Consider the following 25,992-nt stretch of genomic DNA (forward strand, 5'->3'; position numbering starts at 1 on the left):
GATTAGTTTATAGTTACGTTTAGGACAATCAGGATTTCCTCCTCTGTCGGGATGCCGTTGCCAGGATTTGAACCGCCGGCCGCATCATACCGAATGCATTCACAATATCTGGCATCCTGGTGCTTTTGAGTCCACACAAGTTGCAACATCGGGAATACTTAATAGATTGCAAGCTCTTATGAGCAAGGCCCCCTTTCCTTTGTCTTCGCTACATAATTATGGTATCTGCTCACTGTAACCATTTATTTATGTACCCTGTGGAGAATCGTACAATGCTACAGAACACTTGTGGCGCCTTCTAAATCTTATATATAAAATGAATTGGTCAGTTTGTTTGTCTGTCCGATTATGCTTTCGGACACCCCTGCACAGATTGGGATGAAACTAATGCAAGGTTGTCCAGTTGGATCCTGGCTAGGTTTTAGGGGGGCTAGGGTCCCGGTCGGACCTCCCGTTGGTGTACGCTGGGCAGAACTTTGACCCAGGAAGCTTGTTCTGGGTCTTCCACTGGATGGAATTGGAAGAAAACTTCACAGGAGGGGTGGCAATTGGTCTGGGATGCCTAATGGAGTGGTTGGGGTCCCGGTCGGACCTCACGGTGGAGTGTGCTGGGCAGAACTGTGACCCAGGTAGCCTGTTCTGGGCCTTCCACTGGATGCATTTGGATGACATCACATAATAAAACTTAATAACTTAAAAGATTTAAACTCAGACATTGCCGGGTTCTTTAGCTAGTAAAATATAATAATAATAATAATAATAATAATAATAATAATAATAGCAGTGTTATGAGGGAGCAGAGAGACTGTCTAGCTGCAGTGGCTTCCCCTGGCTGTCGGAGGAGACAGCCTCCCAGTCAGACAGGGGTAGAAGATCACAGATTTCCTCCCCACCCCGACACACACGGGGAAAGTCTCAGTCTACTTTCATAATTATAATAAACTTTCAGCCAACGTACCTGCAAACACATCAGCCAAACATTGCTTGGGATACAGACAGGTTTAACCTGAGACTGAAAACATTTACAAGAGAGATGACGAGCGTAATAGACGGGCAAACTGGTCTGTCTCCAACATTAAAATACCGTTTCTAAATATACCTAATTGCCAACATGTCAAACTGATTTACACAGTCACGCTGCAGGTGCATCCAGGCATGACCTGCAATACGAATGACGGGGACCTCGGTGCACCACAATCTACAGTAGACGGCGAATATTGCATTAATGCACAGAGGAGAATTTCTTCTGTGCAGGTGATCAAAATGTAAAATTGGGGACATTTCCCTGAAAATAAAATTCTAGATGCAGCGCTTTCAAATTTAGGACTGTCCTCGGCAATGAAGCCCAATTATGAGAGTATCGGGTTGTTGTAACCCACTGGGTCAACTGGAATACAAACTCTGGTAAGTGTGTTCTGTTAATTAATCTTACTATATGGAGGGTTGCTACCTTGACGCTGGCACAGATACTATCGTGTGCCCGTTCCCAATGAATACATGAACTGAATTTGCACCTGGAACGTTCAGAATAAAAAGGTTACAGAAGCAGATGCGGTCTCACTTTGAGTACTACGCTGTATATTGGTGGATATACGCATTTTTGCCCCCGTGTACGCGAGTAATGTACACCCCATTTTCTCTGTATCAAGCCCACAGTGTAATCTGGCCTGTGGGCCTGATGCATAACGGATCGCAACTGCATACGCAGATCGGCTAATGGTGCGCACTGCGCCGGTACCGCAGCTCGCGTGCATGAGTTTGCATTGCAATCGCAGAGCGAGTGACAGGCTGTGAGCGTTTGGGGGGTGGTGACGGGGGAGTGGCTGGAGAAACGCAGGTGTGCCTGTCCATTTGAACGCCGCTGGATGGGCGTGCATAAATTAGCCACTGCGACGGCATACACAGCTTGAGTACCCACTGCGTGCGACGAGGTTAGCAATTTCTGAATAAGGTCAGACCTCTTGCAATTGTGCGTGAGGGGCCGATGTTACTTGATGTTCCTGATGTATACACAGGACTGCAAGGTATTGCGGATTTAAAAAAAGAGGAACACCCAAAAAAAACAAAGTGGGGGCACAAACTTTAAAAAGTAGTGAAATAAACTTTTAGGGGGGTCTGCAAGTATGGGTGAGGTGTTTTTTTTTATTGCAGGTGTTTTTTTAAAACTTCACTTTAGCGACTTTTAAATATGCTAGCACCCATTTTCAAGTACCCCAAATTTGACAGGACTACTTATTTTCTCCAAAAAACCCGGCTTTATGCCATTCTTCACCACTTGTGCAAATACACTAATTAGAGAATTGTACCAACTTAAGTACCCCAAACAGTTTCATTAGGACTAATCGGGCATTACTACATTGATCCCCCATGTATCTGCATCTTTTTGGGGGGTTCTGGCTGATTTCCCCGATTCGGACACCACTTTTTGCCTCTTCTGACTTCGTGTGTCACCGTTTTCGCGTCTTTTAGAATTGAATAGGGTGAATCGCAGGTACTCACATGATAAGTTTTGGCGGCTAAAATACGAGATGTAGGCGAAAAGTACGTCAGGCGAAACTTTATCACGTACGCAAAACTAATTGAATACGGGCCATAATAACAGAGACAACTTGTCTGTATATGGTGGGGATAGACACATTTACAGTAGGTAGGTGATGGCCTATGTAGTAACGATATATATACCTGCACGTCTTAATGACATATACACAATGAATGCATAGTTATATTTAATCTAGCAGATAAAATGGCATAAAAGAGGCATTGTTCCACCTCTCACAATAGAGGAACACTGGGTAAGCCTTCCCAAAGGTCACCGTCTGCACCCCGAGGCATCCTTTCCTTCTGAAACAACTGAAAGATTCTTGCAGCTATAAATAGTAAGGGATTTGAAAAAAAAACAAAAAAACAAAAACATTTTGCAAGCGGCAAAAAAGACAACTTATTTGAACTGCAGCCAGCTGTAGCTTGGAACGTGCCCAGCACCCAAACACTCTCTCCCAGCAGACTGAAACCAGCGCGCATTAACTTTTCCAGATGCACCAAGCACAAACACAAACAAACAGAGAATGAAGGTGCCAGGGATACTTGTAGCTTAGCACTCGGAAACGATACAGGTGCCTAATAGCTGGGTACAGAGTCATCTTTACCGAATATCGCCCCTACAAAGAATACATACATCACCTGTTAACGGAACTCATTCAATAAGAAATGAGGGTGTGGGTGGGATGAAACAGAATAATAATAATAAAAAAAAAAAACACAAAAAAACAAACAAAAAAAAAAAAAAAAAAACTGCTGTAACGAGACGTGGCAGATGGAACTATAAATCCTGGCAGTCTCCCGAGAGCTTATTTGTAATGCAAAACGCTGAATTCAAGATGCGACCTATGGATACAAGGAAGCAATCACAACCACGCTGATTAAACAAGGCCTGAGTCTGAGTACGGCAAACGGAATACTAAACAGTGACAAGGGGACCTTGGAAAGGCGGATCGGTGCGTTAAACTGCTGTCCGGCCAGACATCCATCACCTCCCATATTGTCCCCATTTAGAATGTTAGGAACTTTCTTCATGAACGCTGAGCACAGTGAAGCTCGGCCTGACGGGGAGCTGTTAGCACATCGTGTGAGACACAGATTGGAACGAAATCGAAAAAAAATATATACATGTTATTTATAGGCGCTAGACCCTGCAGCTATTTTTATCTAATAAATGTGGGAAGGACGGGAGGGAGAGCAATTACAGATCGTAATGATAGTTTCTTACTGCTGAGCCTACAAGTATAGTTGAAAACATATTGTGACGGAGCGGTGTTCATAGTCACCATCAACGCGTAGAATAAAGACAATGGTCACGGTTAGGAAGAGTTGGGAGATGCCCATCGGTCAGAGCCTCTGATGACTTAAATATGGTAGAAACAGACTGCTAGACCTATTGCTGCGCATTGGAGAATGTCAACCTAGACCACAGGTTCTCAAACTTGGTCCTCAGGACCCCAAACCGTGCATGTTTTCCAGGTCACCTCACAGAACCACAAGTGAAATAATCAGTTCCATCTGTGGATCTTTAAAAAATGTGTCAGTGAGTAATGACTATACCTGTGCACCTGCCGGGTGACCTGCAAAATATGACTTTGTGTGGGGTCCTGAGGACAGAGTTTGAGAACCACTGCCCTAGACAATTATCAGCAGCAGCACTGCAACTAACCGGCTGGTTACAGCGATGTCACTGCTGCTATAGAGCCTCTACTCTAGAACCGTGGATGATTGAGCAGCAATCAATTACTGGACTCACATTAAAAAAGGGACAATAGACAGAGGAGGGTTTTGGAACCACAGAAATTAGACGGTTGGGATGAATGCATTGTTGTTCCATGCAGAAGGCTGAGGACAGACATACCCAAGCACTCACTATAGATAATGTGACAAGCCAGCGAGAGGAGACTTTACCATGTCTCAGGGAAGGAACAGCGGATAAGCTAGTTATAGAATGGACTGGTAAGTAATAAATACATTGCACCCAGATACCACTGGAGGCATCTGCAGTATGCTGCCTCCCATCTCTTCCTCACAGACTATCTCCACTCCTCTCTTGTTAAATCATCCAGTGCTTGCCAAGGAGGTTAAAAAACGGAGAGGAATCCACAGAGGGTTTATCTTCAGCTCATAACAAGAACACCAGCCAGCAGACTCCCCGGGGACTCTGAGATCCTCCAGGGGGCACCTCCGCCTCCTCTGTCACTCTAGGAAAAACACTGAATACGTTCATGTAGGTTCTGGGAGGTGAGATGACTGGATGTGTGGGAGAGGATTGAAAACCAAGCTGCTAAAATTAAACATGAAGCTCAACTCCCATGTCACTGGTTACAGTCCACAGTCACAGCTGGGATGTGATATGTACATCCAGCATCAGATGATACAACCTCACAGAGCTGTAGTGTACAGTGGCCAGATTTCTCCTCACATCTGTACCTGCAGACATCTGGTTTGTCACCATCTCTCCATATCTTAACTCTCAAGACCGAAGCCATCACAGCGCAGCCATCTTTGTGCATCTCAGGAGAACAAGCCCCTAATGCCGCGTATCCACTAGACGATAAATTGGACGATTTGAACGATAAACGATAGCGTTCCCGCTAGGCTGTTTCAGCGGGGCGCAGCGCTCTGCCCTATTTCTGAAGGGCAGAAAGCACCCTGCCCTCCAGCGCGGTGTCTCCACCCGCTGGTAGTCAAAACGGCGGCACAGTGGTCACCGCTGGTGAATGGATGCCGGGCGCATGAGCCCGGCACCCATTCACAGTGACCGCAGCGCTTGGGGGCTGCCCGGCATGTCCGTAAGTGCAGGGCATGTCCCCAGGAGTGTCGAAAAGGTGACGCGTCATAAAGACATGCCCCCTTTTCGGCCGCGCGCTCGCAGAAGTGCCCCATCTCTAGATCCGGCACCCTGCCTGCTGCCGGACCTAGAGTGAACACTATACGATATAGTTATCGTTCATCGTCCGCAATATCGTCCAGTGGATATACAGTCAACGACCAGCAATAAGCGCTCCTGATGGTTGTTGGCGGCATCTTTCATCGCCCATACTTGCAGGGCAACCTGACGATATCGTCAGGTTCAACAAGTACGGGGGCGTGACTGAACGATATGTCGTTCAGTGTGGGTGCTCAATGTCGTTAATGACATTGAGCACATCACTGCCGGGGAAACGCTAGACGATATCGCTCATGGAGCATATCGGCTAGTGGATACCCACCTTAAGATTTCCATCCAGGCCCAAAACCTATGCAACCTTGCGCCTCTCCAGCAATTGATGAACTACATGTCCTGGCATGCCCTGGCAGACAGTGGCTGGCAGGAAGTCCTTCCATGCATATACACAGGTTTTGAGTCACTGATCCCTGAGCCGTTGGGGGTAGATCATTAAACCGAGCAGGCTGGGTGCAGATTGCTTCAGAAACATCTAGTTTCCTCAGTTAAACATTTAAAAGTATACAGAATCAGGGTTTTCCCATTCATTTTTTCAGTGCAGAACAGAGGACTTCAGGGCCTTCATGACACAATATACAATAGCTCCACTATACCTCGCCATCGCTGTCACTCCACAAAACCTTGTTCCTTCAGAATATCATCCTAGGAGATCACTGGCGTCCGTCATGTTCTTCATGTAGGATAATGTATCCCCTATTGTATATTATAAGAGTATTTCAATAGATCAAGGGGTTGCTAGATAAGAGGCCGCAGGTACCAAACTGAAGAGCGATTTAAATCCCGCAGTAGAAATCCTGCTAATAATCCTTATAAACACCACACCATTGCACATTCTGTATTGCGTTCATTAACATGCCGTCCACTTAAAAAAAGCTCTTGTCGGTTTACCTTGTTGGCACACAGGACCTCATTCAGAGTCGGTCACAAGCGCCAATGCGCTCGTAACCGACTCGATAGTTAGTCCTGCAGCACTGCGCGTGCACAAGCACTGGAGCGACAGAGAAACTCTGTCGCTCCGGAGCTCATTACCAAAGGGGCGGGCCGGCGGGGGTGATTTGCAAAACGGAGGCGTTCCTTAACGAACGCCTACCGTTTTGTGGGTTGCCGCACTGACATCAACAGGGATGTCAGTGGTGAGTTTCCTGCTCAAACAGAGCAGGAAGCTCCCTGGGGCTTACGAATGCCGAGACCCAACCTTAGGGCCTCGTTGTAAGCCCCGATGGTCGCGATGGTGATGACCATCAACCTGGTCGGTCGTTAAGCTGGGTGGTAACCCACAGCTTAGCGATCGACAAGGAGGCGGCCGTTCAGGATGCAAGCGGCCGCCCTGATTCAGTGCGACCACTTGCAACTAACAACCGCCTCTGAATGAGGTCCACAATCCCTTGTAACAGCTAATGAGAAATGACTGATGACACCACGGTTCTCCAATGATAACCAGTTGGACGCAAGGTCATTGCCGGACGCAGCTGAGCGATTTGTTCCTACTGCGCTTGAGTCCAAGTCAAACTGTGCTTGTGCCTAGAGTGCGTACGCTGTACTGACTGTGGGTGAGATGCATGAAGGGGCGGTATGGGGAAAAACGGTAACTGCGCACATTAAGTGCGTTAAGAGCAGAATGACAGGGAGTTAGGCGCCCCTGTAATTATCGGCGCTATGTATAAGACAGCGCCCAGATATGCTGGGCAATGTATGAACGGGCAGTGACATTGTGCCATCACCACAGCAGGGACAGTGCTGCACATGAGATCTCGCGAGATCTAGACTAATGCGCTGTGGGCTCAGGCAGGTATCGCCAGAGCGGGGAGTCTCAGGCAGACGAGGTGTTAATACATCTCATCAGTAGCTTTTCTTGCTTCGCCTCGGTAAAGAGGCAAAGCATGAAGCGTTATTGCGGCATGAGTGCCGCTATAATACATCTGTCCGCGAGTCACATATGCTGGCCATTCCTAGGTGGTAGCCATACTCAGACGGAGAGTCTGCACCTAGTATGGGGCTTGTGCAAGGATGCTCAAAGTGGGCGTCTCGGTCCTCGCACGTCTGTACACCAGGGAAAGACTTGTAGCGGTATATAAAGTAGAAAAAAAAAAAGTACACAGGCGCTTGATGAGTTAAATAGCACACCCTGATACAACAGGGCTGAATGGGATAGTCAGTCCCAACGTACAGAAAAACAATCTAGGGCCCTGATTCAGACCCACTCGCGAGCGGCTGTCCGCTCGCAAGTGGGTCGGTGTTCTGCACTGAGCATGCGCACGACGGAGGGAGCTCAGTCGTGCGCATGCGCCAGACGCGACGAGCGAAGGAAAGTCCTACGCTCGTTGTGTCTGATCAAAGGGGGCGTGCTGTCGATGTTGATTGACAGCACGCCCCCTTTGGTGGGCGTGCCTCCCTGACGGGGGCGTTCCCACGGGAACGCCTCCCGTCAGAAGCCGGCCCACTGACATCACTAGTGATGTCAGTGGGAGTGATTTTGGCTCTGATAGAGCCAAAATCACTCCGGGGCTCGCGGTTGAAAACCTCAACCGCAGGCTCCGGCTCGCAGTTTCGATGGTCGCGATGGTCACGACCATCGCGGCCATCAAACTGCACGCTCCTATAGGCTGTGGGTGGTGACCCACAGCTATACGAGCGTCCAGGAGGACGCTCCATTTTTATGGAGGGCGGCCCTCATTCAGAGCGTGCGCTCTGCTCAGAGCGTCCGGCTCTGAATGAGGGCCTAGATATAAAAGCAGCCGGTGAGTCAGGGGGTGAATACAATTGATATGTAACAAGGGGCCTGATTCAGAGCCGCTCGTAAGCGGCCGCTCGTTCGTTCCGAGCGATGTTTGCCCAACTGCGCATGCGTACGGATTGTAACACGCATGCGCGAACCAGTCAGTGCGGCCGAAAATCGTTTGTTCGCTAAATAGCGAATGCCTGCTAATATGAGTGACAGGAGGAGGCGTATGTGGGTGGTAACAGGGGAAGGTGCTTGAAAACGGGGAGTGGAGATCAGAACGCAGGTGTGCCTAAAGGTCAAAACGGGCGTTTTATGGGTGTGCATAATTAATACAGCAGCGTCATTGACCAAGTCACTGGGTTATTTTATAGTCGGAACTGCTCGCAAATTTGTGGTAGGAAAAACCAACCACAAGAATAGCGAGCAGTTCATACGCTGGTCGATGTACTCGATTAATCTAATAAATAGCGGACATGACGGATGATGCGAGCGGCCAGGGGGCGTTTTTATAAAAAAAACGACCGCATGTTTTGTTCGCTCGTTCAGACATAGAGGCGGCAACAGACCGCTAAGAGAGAACGGTTCATTTGAATAGCCACCCCCTTTTTCTGAACTAGCGAGCGCTAATAGCGACCGGCTCTGAATCAGGGCCAAGGTTCGTTATCTAAGAAATTAAATTTTATATCTCCATATGCGCATGTGTGTGTCACTCAGTGTGCTCGGGAATCGTGCGCTCGTAGTATGGACGCTATTTTGAGTGACAGATAACGCAGTTTGTGGGTGGTAACGGGAAGGTGCTTGTGAACGGGGGAGCGGTGTTGCGAACGCAGGCGTGTCTGGGCGCCAAAATGAAGTTTTATGGGTGTGCATAATTAGCAAAGAAGTGTCATTGTACACGTCACTTGGTTGTTTTTCTGCCTGCATTGTTTTTAGTGCTTGCGGGATAAGGTCTACCTCAAGCGTTGCGTGCAGCTCCGATTGTTCCTACAGCTCCTAGAGATGACGTGTGTTAAGAGAGAAAAGTGGGAGTCTTTATACCGGCGTGCGTTCGCTCTGCCATCGCTCTTTAAGACAGAGGGCGTCCAAACACCAGCGTGGTCGCGGCATTTGCATACCCGGCCCCTTTTAGCTGCGTGTGAGCGCAGCTTAGCGTCCGCGTCTGAATGAGCTCCTCAGGCCCATAATCTCTAGTACATTAGCACACTGACTGTGGATGTAAAAGTTATCTGCATGCCTCCGTCCTAATAAACCAACTCACTGTGAGGAATTACTTTATACAACGGCAGATGAAGCCCACACCCCCAGGTGCGATTTGTTATATAATATTCCTGTGTGACTGGATCATGCAGCCAACCAAGAAACTGTGCAGTCTGGCTGAACCAAATGCAATATATAGCACCTATCCTTGTGTATCAATGCCTATTTCCCTATAGATTGTAAGCTTGCGAGCAGGGCCTTCCTACCTATATATCTGTCTGTTATTACCCAGTTTTGTTCTATTAATGCTTACAATTGTAAAGCGCAACGGAATATGCTGCTATATAAGAAACTGTTAATAAATAAATAATAAATATAATACACTGTATTTCTAGGTGACAGGCTTAGCCGTGGCAGGTATCCATGGGAATAGGTAGGCCGATGTCTCAGAATCCACTGGGGAGCATCGGAAACGTATGTTATGTAGGGGGGGCAGAGAATAATGTATCCACCATTGTCTGTGCAAAATTCTTATTGTCGTGATTAAATATTAGAACACGAGAAACGACTGTCACATTATCCCCTCAATCTAAATCAAGCCACATTCGCGTGTTATTTCTAGGAGCTTACAATCACATTGCAAAAATGTGTTTGTATGTTGCAGATTCTGATTTGTTGTTTTATTCCATTATTTTAGGGTTGGAGGGGCGCTGGCGGAGCCCCCCGCCCCATCTGTAACATAATGAGCAAAGGAGCTGCCAGCCTGGCGGGATGATGTGTGTCTACCTGTCAGGATTAGACTGATGTTATTTCTTATCAAAGATGTAAAGCTCGCTTTGTGCAAGAATCTAAAAAGGAAAATATAATTATTGAAATGCATGTGAACGGTTCTGAGAGAACAATTGGGAAAATCCAGGTTATTTATGCCGATAAGAATTTCTCGCTAAAGCAGTTTTACTAAGGCCTGAAGTTCAAACAAGGTAAGGAAGAAAAGCTTCATAATGTAAGATACTTGGGCGATTTGTTAACAGAACTTTTGTGAATGGCGTCAGGTTTAGCCGTTTTTTCCGCCATCTTATTCCCGGGAAATCGCACGGTTTTTACATGGCTCCTGCAGTCCTGGTTAGACCCTGTCACAGGGCTTATCGACGCTAAGGAAGGGGGATGGGAAGCTGGGGCAGTGATGTACTCAGTAATAAGTCTCTTTGTGGAAAGCCTGCATCATTTTACCATTACAGAGGATATTCCATTAATGAGTGAGGCAAATGTAAGGTGCTTTGGACTGGGAGAAGGCTGTAAGACATTGGCCATAAATACTAACATATCCCAATATATAAGACTCAGACCATGACACATCCCAAATTTGTAGTGGATACTAATGGATGGAACACATGGAGAAACAATGAATGGGACACATGGGGAGTTGAGGGGACACTAAAGAATGCAACTACAATATACAGAGAAGTGAGGGGACACTAAAGAATGCAACACAGAGAAGTGAGGGGACACTAAGGAATGCAACACACAGAGAAGTGAGGGGACACTAAGGAATGCAACACACGGAGAAGTGAGGGGACACTAAGGAATGCAACACACGGAGAAGTGAGGGGACACTAAGGAATGCAACACACGGAGAAGTGAGGGGACACTAAGGAATGCAACACACGGACAAGTGAGGGGACACTAAGGAATGCAACACACGGAGAAGTGAGGGGACACTAAGGAATGCAACACACAGACAAGTGAGGGGACACTAAGAAATGCAACACACGGAGAAGTGAGGGGACACTAAGAAACACAAGCACCGGGTTTAGCCGCAAAAAGCAGCTAAAACAGTCTAAACTAATGGGCACGACATGAAAAGTGACATTTGATCACCCAAAAGACAAGCTTTTTACACATTTATGATCGCCACCTCAGCAGGCTGCAAGCGGAAATGTGGAGGCCCGCGGCATTCACGCCTGATTGGAGCAACATTTAATTTGCTCTGTCGGGCGCACATTACTTAGAATGCTGAAAAAATACAATTGAATTCCCACCAATGAGAGCTGAGGGGACACTAAGGAACATGACACACAGAGAGCTGAGGGGACACTAAGGAATGTGACACATGAAGAGCTGAGGGGACACTAAGGAACATGACAGAGAGCTGAGGGGACACTAAGGAACGTGACACACAGAGCTGAGGGGACACTAAGGAACGTGACACAGAGAGCTGAGGGGACACTAAGGAATGTGACATGAAGAGCTGAGGGGACACTAAGGAATGTGACACATGAAGAGCTGAGGGGACACTAAGGAACATGACAGAGAGAGCTGAGGGGACACTAAGGAATGTGACACACAGAGCTGATGGGACACTAAGGAACGTGATACACAGAGCCGAGGGGACACTAAGGAACGTGACACATGAAGAGCTGAGGGGACACTAAATAATATAACAGCCATGCCAACACGGATCATACGACAGCAGCCACTAATGGTAAAACTGAATAAGTGACACTAATAGTAGTTATTAAACTATACAGTTAAGCTGGGTACACACCTATACAATCATCGGGCCGTACATCCAATGTCGAGAGAACGGCCGTTGGAATGTATAGGTGTGTACCATGTCCCGATGCCAGAGCGTGAGCCGATAAACGGCTTTTAACGCTCCTACAACGGTCGGGATCGAGAGGTCGCATCTGTACGGTTTAATATTTATCGGTTCGACCTCCCGATCCCATAGAAGCCCGTACACACTATGCTATGTCTGCACAGTGTGTACGCGGCTGGAGGGGGTCACACCGGGGACAGACTGCACGGTTGATCGGGACAGTTTTACCCGATCAGCCTGCCATCGTAAAAGTGTGTACCCAGCTTAAGGCTCTCTGGGCAGTGACCTGATATTCTAATGAATAAACCCCAAGGTCTCCATAAATAATCTGAAGGTGCCCCTATATGGGCAGATCTCCTTCTATGTGGCACAGTTAGTATGGTCTTACAATGGCGGCACACGTCGCGATATGCGCTAACAGTCCAAGTGAATTTTCCTGCCATACTGATGGATATCTGATAGATACTGATCACTTACTATCACTATTCTCTTTGGCCCCATACACACTGTAATCTGAAAGGACCTAATGGATGTCAGAATCACACCCAATCTTAATATGGCCTGACCACACTACTAGATACGTAGAGGACTCCAATTATTTAAAAAAAATCACAATGAGCAAATATTGCCTAATCAGATTTCCTGCTAATTGTGAAAAAAAAAAAAAAATATATATAAAACCTTTAAAATTCAGTATTGGTTTTTGCCAAGCCAAAATTAACTCCTGGATCAATATTACGGGCTACCAACAGTTTGTGATAATTTTCTGCTTCAGCAACATTGGACAAACCTTTCTGAATGAGTTACAGATGTATTGCAATACTAGACAATCAGCATTCTAGATCACTAACTACGACTACATTACGCGGAGGTCTTTAACACTCCACGAGGCCTTCAATAAGGATTTGTCCTGGAGCGCACCGGCTGGCTGATTAAACGGTGGTCGCCCCCTAATGAAGAAAAGATGAACAGGAAGTGGCATCATCAACCCCCCAATAAAGGCGTGATAGAAGAAAAGTCTGAGTGCATCCAAAAATCCACAGAAATGCCAAGATCCACAGTGCTAATTAGTAGCATATTTACAGAAAGTCTGACATCTATCAGCAGCGGCTGTAAACCGTAAACACAAGGCAAAATGTCGCAGGACGGCAACAGGCAATACAGAGACACAGAGGGGTTAATTCATGTAGTTATCACATGCAACCCTGACTAAATTATCTCCGCGCCAGAGTCTTCCTCTGCTGACTTGTGACACGTTCCAATTAAGACGACTAATTAGCCCATCGTTACAACCCCAGAATCAGATACAGATGCAGCTTAAAGTAATTTCCATCTGAGCTGAACAGACATGAACAGAGAATGAGAAAATGATTGGAGCAGAGGAGTTAGCATGCGAGCTGGTTTACGCCAGTGCAGCCAACAGCCAATGGCAGCCTCACCAGTATCAGGGGCACTGACGTACGCTACCATCTTAAACTGGTAAAAACTAAAAACACTGATTATGCTCTATTAGGTCCAACAAAAAATCTAAATTAAAGAAAACTAATCCCTTGCGCTCTTCTGTATTTGGCCAAAATGAAGTAGTTACACCCAGTTATGCCCTGCAATAACAGATTTATGAACAGATTACGGTATACACAACATGTGACTATAGGTGCGTATCCACTAGACGAGAGTGGAACGACTGTACGATTACAACATTGTAATTGTTCACCATCCTGTGCAGTGGATAATGTGCCCACACTAAATGATATCTCGCTCAGTGCAGGCACCCTCCCTCATCCCCGAACATGCGTAACCTGACGATCTCGGCGGGTTGGCCTGCATGTTCAGGCGATGACAGACGCTGACAACGACCAGCAGGAGCGCGCATCGCTGGTCGTTTCACATTTTACTGCACGATTAATGAATGATTAATGAGCGATTGAACGATTACGATGTGGTAATCGTTCCATCACTCATTTGTCTCATCTAGTGGATAAGGCAGCAACTGTGATCTTTAATACAGAATATAGATATTTTAGGTCATATAGAACGCCCGAGCATTGTAAATTCACAAGGCAAATATTGTTTTTAAGGCTTATTTTCTACCTTCTAGTCAGTAGAACATAAGTACAAGCTGCTGTGAGCAAAAAAAATAACAAACAATCAACCAGGATATTTCTATTGCCTATATAGGAAGCTGCCATCTTGGTTTTGATGGCCTATAAGCAGCAGGAGTAACATACGGCAGCTATGTCTGTGGGACCTTTATTTCATATAAACAATGTATTACTGTACATCTATAGCAAGGACTTTCAAAGTGATGATGGCGGGAGTCAGTTTGGCGTACGGAATTCTGCAGAATCCGCATGGTCTCTGCGCACGCACAGACCAAAAATCGGTACAAAAACTTTGATCACATACAACAGGCATTTTTTTTTTTTCAAGTTACAAAGCAGACATGCAAATTCAAATCAGTGTTCAAAAATGTATGCAAAAGTTATATAAAAACGCACCCAGTATTCTACACAGCATCAGGGATGCCACCTCAGTAATTGGAACTATTAATGATCAGTGAAGTAAGTAACTGGGACGGGAATGAGTTGGACAGAGTTTGTGCGCTTGTTCAAGGTGAATGATTAACGAATACACCGGTCGGTTCACTGCACGAACACCTAGTGGTATCTTTGCTGCTGACGTCAATCAGATATTACAGCTGAGAAAATTGTGGTCATAAAAGGCGACCTTTGCGCAGTCCAGAAAGCGTATGTCTGGATGACCTCACGTCTGGTAGGGAAAAGGAGGAGATTGAGAAATTGCTTTTCATCTACAGGGCAAGAAAAGTCTTTTTCATACATACAGTAGCTGGATACATATTCTGACTCACCCATAAATCCATCAGCAAAAATTAATGTCTTCCTTTCAAAAACTGCAAGACTACAGTGGAGTGAATTAGCCACAATTGTTGGTACAGGGGGGGGATCTGTGAAAAACAGTTTGCTCCGGGCAACACTGGAATAAAAACCACAGATAAAACTAATTCATAGACAATCCCACATTCCAGTTTATCACTACCTGATGCTGCTATCTGAGATCTAATGCAATATTTACTAAGCATGCCCATTTCCAATGCAAACATGTAACGGCAGTATGTGTAGTAATCGTGTGCCACGGCTCACGTAGACAGCCCAGCAGGTAACACGCTTACAAGCACACAGCCAATTCCTACACCCACCATTCACTGCTACCCTTGAGAGAACCGGTTTTATTTGCTGTTCATGCAATATTTACACACACACACACACACACAATATATGTTGTGAGGTTTTACAATTAAGCTACATTTCCCTGCGAGTGCAGAGGTTTACATCGGCCATGTGGAACTTATTACACAGTGCTCTGCATTTAGTACACATTGGTGGGTATTTCAGTAATTCTCTGCTGGGACCTGTACAGCCGGACAGGAGTGTGGGAACGGTGTGAGGATACAGAGCTACAGTCTACGCAGCACCATCTGTTTTTCTACTGGGCCCCAGGGTGTGCGCTGTGATCTGGGATAGCTCACACTTTATTACGTCTCTGCTCCGGCCCAAGGGCCTGGGACCATAAACCATTCACATCAAGGTGCAGACCTCTGAAATGCGAGACTGGAAAAGAACAAAAAAAAAAAAAAAGACACACCTCTGCCAGATATACAACCCTTAATTTGAATATTAAAATTAAGCAGGAAGGGGCGAAGGCTGGTTACCCTCAGGCCTTAAAAATACGTCAGTGAAACAGAGGAGAGAATTTAGGAAACAGCGGATTTTGCCTCCCGGCAGGTTGCCCGCCTTTACAAGGACTGCGGGTGCAGTTTTAAAATATGCTCGTGCAACCCGCCGGAAAGCAGCGGCTTTACAGAAGCCGCTGCTTTAGAAATTCTCCCCAGCATGTCAGAGGTGATTGTTTGGTTGACCAAATTAACAGGCGGCATCCTAGAGATCCTGCCCAGGGTACATAGTCATTGCACCAAAAAGATTCCACTCTCATACTGACTCAGGGGTCTATGTACTAAGCCTTGGAGAGAGAGAGATAAAATGGACACCGATAAAGTACCAACCAATCAGCTCCTGTCATTTTACAAAACAGTCTGTAGAGTGTCAGTCTGGAGCTGATTGATTGGTACTTTATCTTTCTCCACGGCTTAGTATATAGACCCCAATGTTAAGAGCTGCTATAGCACAAGTAACACCAGTAACGTGAACTGTGTTCTGTGTCCTAAAATAACATAAAATTAGAATAGAAATGCTTCTAACGAAACCGCTGACGTCAGAGACTAAATAGTCTCTAGAAAGCGCTGCATAATATGCAATCTTATAAAATAATAGATGATCTAGTAATATGTGAGCTAGTGAAAATCTGATCTATAATTAAAAAAAATATATATATATATGTAAAAGCCTGTTAAGTAATAAATAAACCTCATGGTTTATAAAAGCAAACATACTGTATATGCATTGTGCTCAGACAGCAGAGGATCCATGGCGTGGGGGGCAGACATGCTGGAAAATGGGCGCTCATGACTGTCCTCCCATTCAGCACCGGTCAGCCGCCCCCCACACAGGCCAGGGACAGACTAGTTCACACACGTTACAGCTGAAAACATCCATTGGCAAATATCTGGAATTGAGAACTTTTTAGGTACTTGTCTTTTTCCAAGTATATTTTATACAGAAAGAACTTGCAGCAATCTCCCCTCATCCCGTATCCAGCGCAGTGATATGACCCAGCGCAGTGATATGACGTGCTGACAATGTGGCAAGAGATCTAACAAATGCGACGCCTCCAATTTTGCCTCAAAGACTGGAGAGCTAGGACAGATCATCCATTAATAACTGGATACTATGGCTTTGATTAGCAAACGTAGGAGTAGGGATCTCCTATTGGTAAAATTAATCGGGGCTCTTATAGAACATCTACACCTAACATACAGGCCTGATTATATTGCAAACTTTTCAAAATTTTATTGGGGTGCTCCAATTGCCAGCTGCCCCCCCCCCCAACCACGACACACAGTATGACTGAGAAATGCTACGCATAGACATGGGTAGAGCTAGCACACATATTGATCACCGACCACAGGGTCTGTATTCTTTGCGGTCGCCGATCAAAATTTACATTTATCCAAGAAAAAGTTCTGATCTTAGGGGAGACACTACAGCCAGCCATCTTTATATAGCTCACACTCAACTACACAGCAAAGGCGGCTCATCGTCACACACAATATGGCTGTGATGCTGGTTTGGACATAAACGAGGGTTTCCGTCTGCATTCAGAGATGGACGCATCTATGCGACCGCGCCGCTGCCCCTATACATCCGCTTGTGAAAGCGGACGCCACCACTGTTGGTGGTCATTTGCACCAGCCCTATCTGAAATAGGCGGGATCTCTGCGTACGCACAACACTTAACAGCCCGCAAGTTCACCTACCCGCTTGCGGAACACTCGGCTTATGTGCGAACACCCGGTTGCCGCAAGTGGAGATGCGTGAGAGGTGCTTACAACTGAAAAACGCACGCAGTTGCTCAAAAGGTGCGCATGCCAGCTCTGCTGCGCGAGGTCTTAAACAGTACATACATGTATAATATTCATATTATTTTGCATGTCTCTACCCACAATTCCATGCGTTGGCCTTCTCATCCTGAATACTGGTCCTGTAAAGCCTGGGAGCATCGTACCACATCAGTGTGTATTGAACATTAAAGTGTATTACCTGGAAGGGTTAAGACCTGTACTGTGAGCAAGAAAGGCTGAGCTCTCCCAAGGCAGAGGGATTAGAAGAACAATTCTCTGTGGAGGATTTTGTAGCATATAAGACTGAGCCGGCACATTGATAAGACTGTTGGGAGGGTCACACTTTGATTTAGCCCCTCTCTTAACTTGCCAAGTACAAGCCGCTCTGCATTCCCAAATATCCATCTTTTATCTGGATTATGTAACGGCGATGCTGGGAGTTTCCATCACTGTTCACTGTGCAATAAGTCACTCCGATCTGAAGTGATATCTCTGTAAACTATTCTGTCCTGGCCGGTGGAGTGGGCTACAGCATGGTACAAAGGCACTCTTGTCCTTGAAGATAGATTTGATCCAGGAAATCTAGTGTTGTATAAACAGTGACCCATCCCGGATGATCCTGTGATCCCAGACCTCATAAGACTTTATAAACCTCATGTTCCCATAGAATCCTGGAAGCGAGCACACCACTCATTAACATATGCAGCCCGTGAAAAATAGATGGTGACCTCTTTGTGACAGCTCCCTCTGTTCCGCTGTGGCACGATTTCTCGGCACTATAAAGAGCTGTGGTCATTCATAGGCAGTTGGGGCAGCAGCTATCCTATATTGTAGGATGGACAATTTAAACTACTGACATCACCAAGGCATTAAGTGTACAGATCCTTTATACACGCAGCCATTTGGGGACATTTAGACCTAATTTGACATCAAAATCACAGCACCTTTTCGAAATAATGAATTGGATTTATAATACTGATCCATTACTTCCTGAATATCTGCAGTGTTCCAGTAAACAATTGTATACAGCATATCCATTCTTTCCTGATCCACCTGACTTGCAGGGTAAAAGTGGTATGTAATGGATTATCTGTCAGTACTGTGACATTGAATTAACATTCTACCAGCAAAAATATCAGACAAGCAATGAGGAGAGCAGAAGAAACTCCACTTCATACTGGGAAGAGACACATGGAATTCCTAGTTTATCAATCACATCATTAAAACCTTGTCACCCCTATAAGAAGTTTGTTGAGTCTATATAAACCTGTATTAGACATAAGGTATTACAGCTCTGGGTGTATCAGGACATCAGTATATAGCCATGATTGCAGGATGCAAGCTACTTCTGACACGTACCTGGAGTGACCCTGGCAGACACATCGGGACCTTATCCAGGACAGGTACACTTGCCATACACCCAGCTGACCTGATGCGACAGAGCACAGTGCCCCATAGCACTGCCCCGCCCGCAGATGGGCGTGGCACCTGCAGAAATCGGCCCCCTCCTCCCCCCACCCTGAAAACTTTTATTAGCAGTTGTGGTCTATCTTTGCCCAGCTCTCATGTTAGGACAAGACTGCTATTCCCTTTGTGCAGGTGGGGGGAGGGTGGTGCATGGGAACAAATGTATCTATTGTAACTCCCAGAGATACTTGTCCTGCACACAAAGCCCTGTGGGCGGGGGCAGCAGCCACTGAGCCCCCTCTGCAGGAATGCACAGAAACTCAGACTCTCTCGCTCCCTGCCTCCTGTTTGCTCTTCCAGGGACTGGGGAGAATGTGTCCTCCTTATGGAGCCCAGGAGACCTTTACACTTTCACAGTCTGAGAGAGACCAGAAACTACTGCAGCTCCCCCCACCCCCAATATGCCTGAAGTGTGTGCACAAACCTAATCCCCTCTTAGATCTCTCCTACTTTCTGAACAGCAACTATCATAAAGAGCTCTCTCATTTCAGATAAATGCCCTTCGTTGGGTACCCAGGCTGAACCCCAAAAATCACACTGTTAACCTTCTTATAAGTGAAACCGTTTAGGGATCCCACATTAGTCTCATCAGGTAGCACCTCCCATCATATATATAGTCAGGTTGTACAGTCCAGAAATCTTTCCCACATGGATCCCACATCCAGCCAGGTTTCATTCATTATTATCTGAAGCCATGTGTGAGAATCAGTGTATCCTGTGCTGTAACATCTGTACATTGCGTTACATGGGACATTATCTAGGTAACGCCTGGCTGCACTACAACTCCCAGCATCCAAGTGCAGCTCACAAGCAAAGGCATTTAGTCCTGTACGATCCCAGCACACACAGGAAGGCAGAAATAGTGCTTACATTGGTAATTATGTTGGAATGAGTCTACTAAGCTATCTGAGAGAAGCACGTCTGGGAGTTAGGTTACCCGGGCCTTACATAGAGCATGTAACAGTATCAGCACCAAACCCCATGGGGCGAGAGGCATCGATTTCAAAGTATGGGATATTTCACATATAATAGTATAATAGTATCGTGTTTCACAGCACATATCGGTCATATAGGCATACATTAGCCATCAGTCACACTTTTTAGCCATAGCGACATTGATAATAAAAGTAATCTACTATAAATGCTGTAATAAACATTGACCCTTAGAGTTCATTTACTGAGGGCAGCAGCCAGGCCAACCGGCAGTCCAGGTGATGGCACCGGCCCCCTACTTACTGATCACAGGAAGCTCCCGCTAGCAGACTATGGACCTGATTCAGAGCCACTCGCAGCCAGCGTATGCAAATTTTTCAAAGTGACGCCATGGGAAGCGATCGCTCACCAAGGCATAAGCACACCCACTTTGGCTGTGCGAGCGATTGCTCTGTGTATGCTGACACCCATTAGCCTATGTAGAGACACCCACTAGCGCACGTCATCTCCAGAAAGTGTATTAAAACATTGATACATCGAGCACCATCGGTAGTGATCGCAGCGCTTGTGGTTACCTTACCCTGCCGCAAGCACCGCGAGGATTTCAGTGTAAAAAACAGGCAAGTGAACGGCGTTGAAACACGCAGGCACGCCTGGGTTCGCACCTCCACTCCCGTTACTAGTGTCCTGCCCCTGTTACCAACCACAAACAGCCTCTCCTGTCACTCATTTCACTGGGCTGTCTTTGCTGGGCGTGCGAGCGGCCTGCGATCGCACAGAGTAGTTCAGAACGAAGCATGCGCGTTCGCAAACCACCCGGCGCTAGCGAGCAGCTCTGAATCAGGACACTATTTGCGCTCGCTCATTCAGAAAAAGGGGCCGGCTATTTAAATTGAGCACTCGCTCTTTGCGGTCTGTTGACGCCTCTATGTCTGAGCGAGCGAACGAAACATGCGCTCGCATCCTACGTCATCTCTGCTATTTATTTGATTAATCGAGTACATCAAAAGGCATCTGAACTGCTCGCAGTGCTTGTGGTAGGATTTTCCTACCGCAATCACGCGAACAGTTCAGGCTAACAAACAACCAAGTGACGTGGTCGATGACGCTGCTTTGTTAATCATGCACACCCGTAAAACCCCTGTTTTGACCTGCGTTCGGATCTACACTCCCCGTTTTCAAGCACCTTCCCCTGTTACCACCCACAAACGCCTCATCCTGTCACTCAAATTAGCAGGCACTCGCTATTTTGCGAGCGCTCGATTTTTGACCGCAATGACTGGTTGGCGCATGCGCATTACGACCCATACGCATGCGCAGATGTGCGAACATCGCTCTGAGCGAACGAGCGGCCGCTTACGAGCGGCTCTGAAATCAGGCCCACAGTCTTTGGACTCAGCAGTGATGCAAAAATATACTATTGCAGCAAGAGGCACCTGAGGACAAAAGACGCCTCCTGACAGCATAGCAGATCCGAATGCTGCGCCCGAAGACTCAGCACTGGATAACCATCGCAACCGTCAGCTCCTCAGAATGGCCGTCGTACCTGCGTAGCCGAAGTCAGGAAATCTGCGATTTGCGATGCAGACCCTATTTCAGGGAAATTTGGCCGGCAACCACCCCTTCCCCACCCCCAAAATGACTGACAGGCTGCAGCCTGGAGACACTGCAAGCGGACTCACAGGTAGAGGCTTGGACATGTGCAGAAGACATTGTGCGCATGTGCAGACCTCCTACCAACGGCGATGTACGCAAACCATCAGGTTCATGCACACTATCTCTGAATGAGGCTCCAGGTGTAGGGAGGGGTTGGATCGATTCTGTTCAGTGTGTCTGCATTCAGCGAATGGGGAAAGGGAAGTCTCACTACCTTGCCCAAAAAAACAAAAAACATTATGAAATTGCTGCTTCCTGATCAAAAGCAACAAAAAATGTTTATTCTATGTATTCACTAAAGACAGATCTCCCCCCACAAAGTCTCTGTTTCGACTTAATCTCATTTGACGTAAGACTTCAGGTTCCTTTATTGATTATAGGGCCTGATTCAGAGCCGGACGCTATTTGCGGTCGTTCGTCCAGAAAATAGGGGTGGCTATTCAAATCAACCGTTCGCTCTTTGCGGTCTGTTCACGTCTCTATGTCTGAACGAGCGAAAAAAAACTTGGTCGTTTTTTGAAAAAATACGCCCCCTGGCTGCTCGCATCCTACGTCATGTCCGCTATTTATTAGATTAATAGAGTACATCGACCAGCGTATGAACTGCTCGCTATTCTTGTGGTTGGCTTTTGCTACCACAATCTTGTGAGCAGTTCTGACTATAAAATAACCCAGTGACGTGGTCAATGACGCTGCTGTATTAATTATGCACACCCTTAAAACGCCCGTTTTGACCTTTAAGCACGCCTGCGTTCGGATCTCCACTCCCCGTTTTCAAGCACCTTCCCCCGTTACCACCCACATACGCCTCATTCTGTCACTCAAAATAGCAGGCATTCGCTATTAGCGTACAAACTATTTTCGGCCGCGCTGACTGGTTCGCGCAAGCGTATCACGATCCGTACGCATGTGCAGTTGGGCAAATATCGCTCGGAGCGAACGAGCGGCACTGAATCAGGCCCATAGTCCCAAATGTTTTCTGCAGGCCTGAATACGAGTATAGTAATCTTAGTCATCACTGTCCCGACCATCATTAAAGTAATAAGCAGAACCCTTTCCAGCACACCCACCAGTTATCCAGCAAAAGTGCCTCCGTCTCCAGTGTGCAGAGGACACGTAGGGTCTTTTCCAGCCAAATTGTGCAAGGTAACCACCCAGTTGTCTCCAGAAATGCCCATTTCACTGAAGATTAAAGCTGGGTACACACCATACGATGGCGCGACCTGACGATCGCCGCAACGATTCCTTGCACTTCCCAGACAAGCTGCACGATCTGGCGTACGGCGGCGCGATGTATCGTTACATGCTGCATGTAGCAGCGCCGCGTCATTCGTTGCATCGTCCCATCTGATGTGCATGACAACGGATGGGACGATGGGATGAATGACAGATCGACGTACACACTATACAATGTGTACAGTTCTGATCCACCTAGTGACGATGTATCATACGATACAGGTTCTAATTCACGACATATCCTACGATACATCGTATAGTATGTACCCAACTTAAGTCCGCTCAAGTTCCAAGTTGCGCAGACATCTTTGCTACCGCACAGTGGACAGTTCGTGTGATGCATGAGCAGACAGTGTTTGCTGCTTCGATGCGCAGTCTACAGTAAATCGCAAGACGTGTCCACTTTCGCACAACTCAGAATCAGGCCCTATAACCGCTTTTATAAATACCCCAGCCCCTAAATGAGGATAAATGTTTATTTTTAGGCAGGATTTAGAACCTTTTTAGGTTAACTCTATTTATTACACAACATTTTCTTCTACTTCTCACCAAAGTTTTCAACACAACTTTCATGGATGTTATGGAAATACTGTGTATAGCAGGAACAGGCATTAATCATACTGATTCATGCAAGAAGCTGTACTACAATGCCCAACATAGGCACTGCCACCTCAGGCCCATTACTCTGCCGAAGACTATGCCAAGAACCCCCATCAACTCATTACCGTGCATCTGAAAATGAAATGCACTTTCCTGAGTGTCGGTTGCAAAAGTAGCAACGGAGTACTAGGAGGAAATATATAGAGCAGAAATATGTTAGTACACTTGAATCATTCTGTAGAACACGAAGGGTATTATTTTTATTATCCTTTATTTATATGGCGCCACCAGTGTTCTGCAGCGCCACTAGGGTAGAATTGAATCGCACAGCCTGCAGCTCCCGTCTAAAGTGACAGGAGCTATTCAATTGTTTATGCTAATGGGCGCAAAAGCCGCGGGCACCTATAATCCCTGCTCGCATCCCCATGAAGTGGCGAGCAGAAATCCACCCAAAGTCAGGCTTTTGGGCGCCCAAACTGCCCTTTGAGCAGCGCGCCCATTACTTTGCACGTCTAAACCTGATGCATTTGGGTGTGACAAGTAATGGGTTCCCACAACACACATGCCCATTAGAATAAACAATTGATCATCATCCCCTTGGTGCCCAATACTTACGGGCGCGATAAAACAATTTAATTCCCCCCTAAGTGTTGACCAATGATTGCTAGCTCCTATGATACCAAAGTGTTTGCACACGTGTCACCAATTGTAGCTGTTCTGTAAGGAATACATATATTCCCATGGATTAATAACACATTGAATCAGGTACAGAAACCGTGTATTAATCTACAGCCCTGTATAATGCCTCAGATCCCGCGTAACACAGCGCACTCTAATTCGTATACCGATAATTTGCAGAGATTTTGACACTCAATCTTCACTTTATTGGTTCAATAGAAATCACAGGCGAGGCGTGAGGTACCTGGTGCCACTAATTCCTGATAAAGTAACAGGCTGCATTCTGAAAAACATTCGGTTCCGCCACTAATGATCTGCTTCTGCTGTACATGGGAAAATGGATGCACTTTAACAGATCATTTATATAAGGAATAGTCCCCAAACTAGACATACTAATCACCATCCTTGGTTTATTGAATCTTTGTATGCACATATAATGCCTGTTGCTACTTACTTGTATTCCTACTATATATAGAGAGTAAAATCCAGCAACCCTCTCATATACTGTACATGGCACACTGCAAATCCTCTGAAATAAAAGAAAAGTGTCTGTAAAGATCTGTTAATAACTGGAGCCCTGAATGCCTGCAAATCAATCCAGAGTACATAGTGCTTAGCAGACCATACAGTAACTGTCTTTAGGAACCTCCTGCTATTGACTGCTAAATGTAGTGATATTTACCCTCTGATTTTTACAGTAAAGTGTCCCGACCCCTCGTTTCCTATGGAAATGTGATTCTAAATGTGGGAAGCCTTTAATTAATGGCCACCACTCAGTGCACAGGATATTAGGTTTTCTTTGACATCTTTTTGTGACATGCAAGTTTGTCTGTGAAAAAAAAAACCAAACAGAGCTTCTACACAGCACTGAATTCACTGTAGGCGATTTGTCCAATTAGGTAAAAGTTATGTGCAAGACTCATGAAAGCAGACTTCTGATTGGTCGATGCCGAACAGATGGCAATATCTGAATACCAGTTGGTGCAGTATGGTCTTGGCGGATATACTGATACTATGGATGCCCCAAAATACATATTTTAGGATTCAGAAAAATGCCTTGTGTGTCACATTACAGAGAAAATAGATCTCGGATTATTTGGATGCCAGGTATTAAGCAGAACTAAACATTTTGCTAAAAATATTAACGATTCAGCAGATTCCAGAATCAAGACAACACAACACAACACGAACTCTGCATTTGTAACCATATTGCATTTCAAATCTTTGAATATTAAAAGGTATATGTACAACAAATCAGGGCAAATCCTGAAATAGCATGCAGTGTACAAAACGAGCAGTGGGACAACTGGGACATGGAATTTTAAAACATGGGAGCCTCCATAGCAATCGAAAAAGGAAAGTTCATATAGCAATCCACAGGAATAGTTTTCAGTAGAACTTTACTGGGAAATCTACACTTATTTTTATGGTGCCACAAGGGTTCTGCAGCACCTTACAAGTGAGCAAAACAAGAAAACAGCGACCTACAGTACAAAACATGGCAGGACAAGGACATGGTTTATAAACATTCCACCATAACACCGATCATAACACTCAAGTAAGCAAAAGGGTGGCAGCATCCAAAGGTTATGGGCTGTTGTAGGGATTATACGATCGTACAAATCAGGGAAGATAAGCACATGAGGGAAGAGGACCCTGCTTGTGAGAGCTTACAATCTAAAGGGGAGGGGAAAGACCGATAGGGGTGACACAGATGAGGTAGACAATGAGGAAGGAGGCATGGGACTGAGGGCTAGGCTGGAAACACACCTAAACGACCGGCAATTGTGCCGATGTTCAGGGCGATTTGCCTTCACCGTGGATGTTGCATGATTGCCGGTACACATTGCACAATTTAATGAACGATGGAACGATTACTT

At 46.1% G+C, this 25,992-nt stretch overlaps 1 protein-coding gene across 16 annotated transcripts in view; it reads right to left on the bottom strand.

Annotated features, from left to right (window-relative positions):
* LOC148478344 (receptor-type tyrosine-protein phosphatase F-like) overlaps positions 1 to 25,992 on the bottom strand; it is a 944,179-nt gene that overhangs the window by 245,135 nt on the left and 673,052 nt on the right. The window contains exon 1 of one of the 16 annotated variants that reach the window (XM_088455641.1): positions 18,902 to 18,982. The exons of 14 other annotated variants lie outside the window; for them this stretch is intronic. The gene's annotated coding sequence lies outside the window, so the exon portion shown is untranslated. Of the gene's footprint in view, positions 1 to 16,474; positions 16,724 to 18,901; positions 18,983 to 25,992 lie in introns of those variants that run through there. One more of the 16 variants, XM_088455642.1, reaches the window with a different exon arrangement.

The sequence above is a fragment of the Taudactylus pleione genome, unplaced genomic scaffold, assembly GCF_031769625.1.
Source record: "Taudactylus pleione unplaced genomic scaffold, aTauple2 ptg000662l, whole genome shotgun sequence".
Taxonomy (NCBI): domain Eukaryota; kingdom Metazoa; phylum Chordata; class Amphibia; order Anura; family Myobatrachidae; genus Taudactylus; species Taudactylus pleione.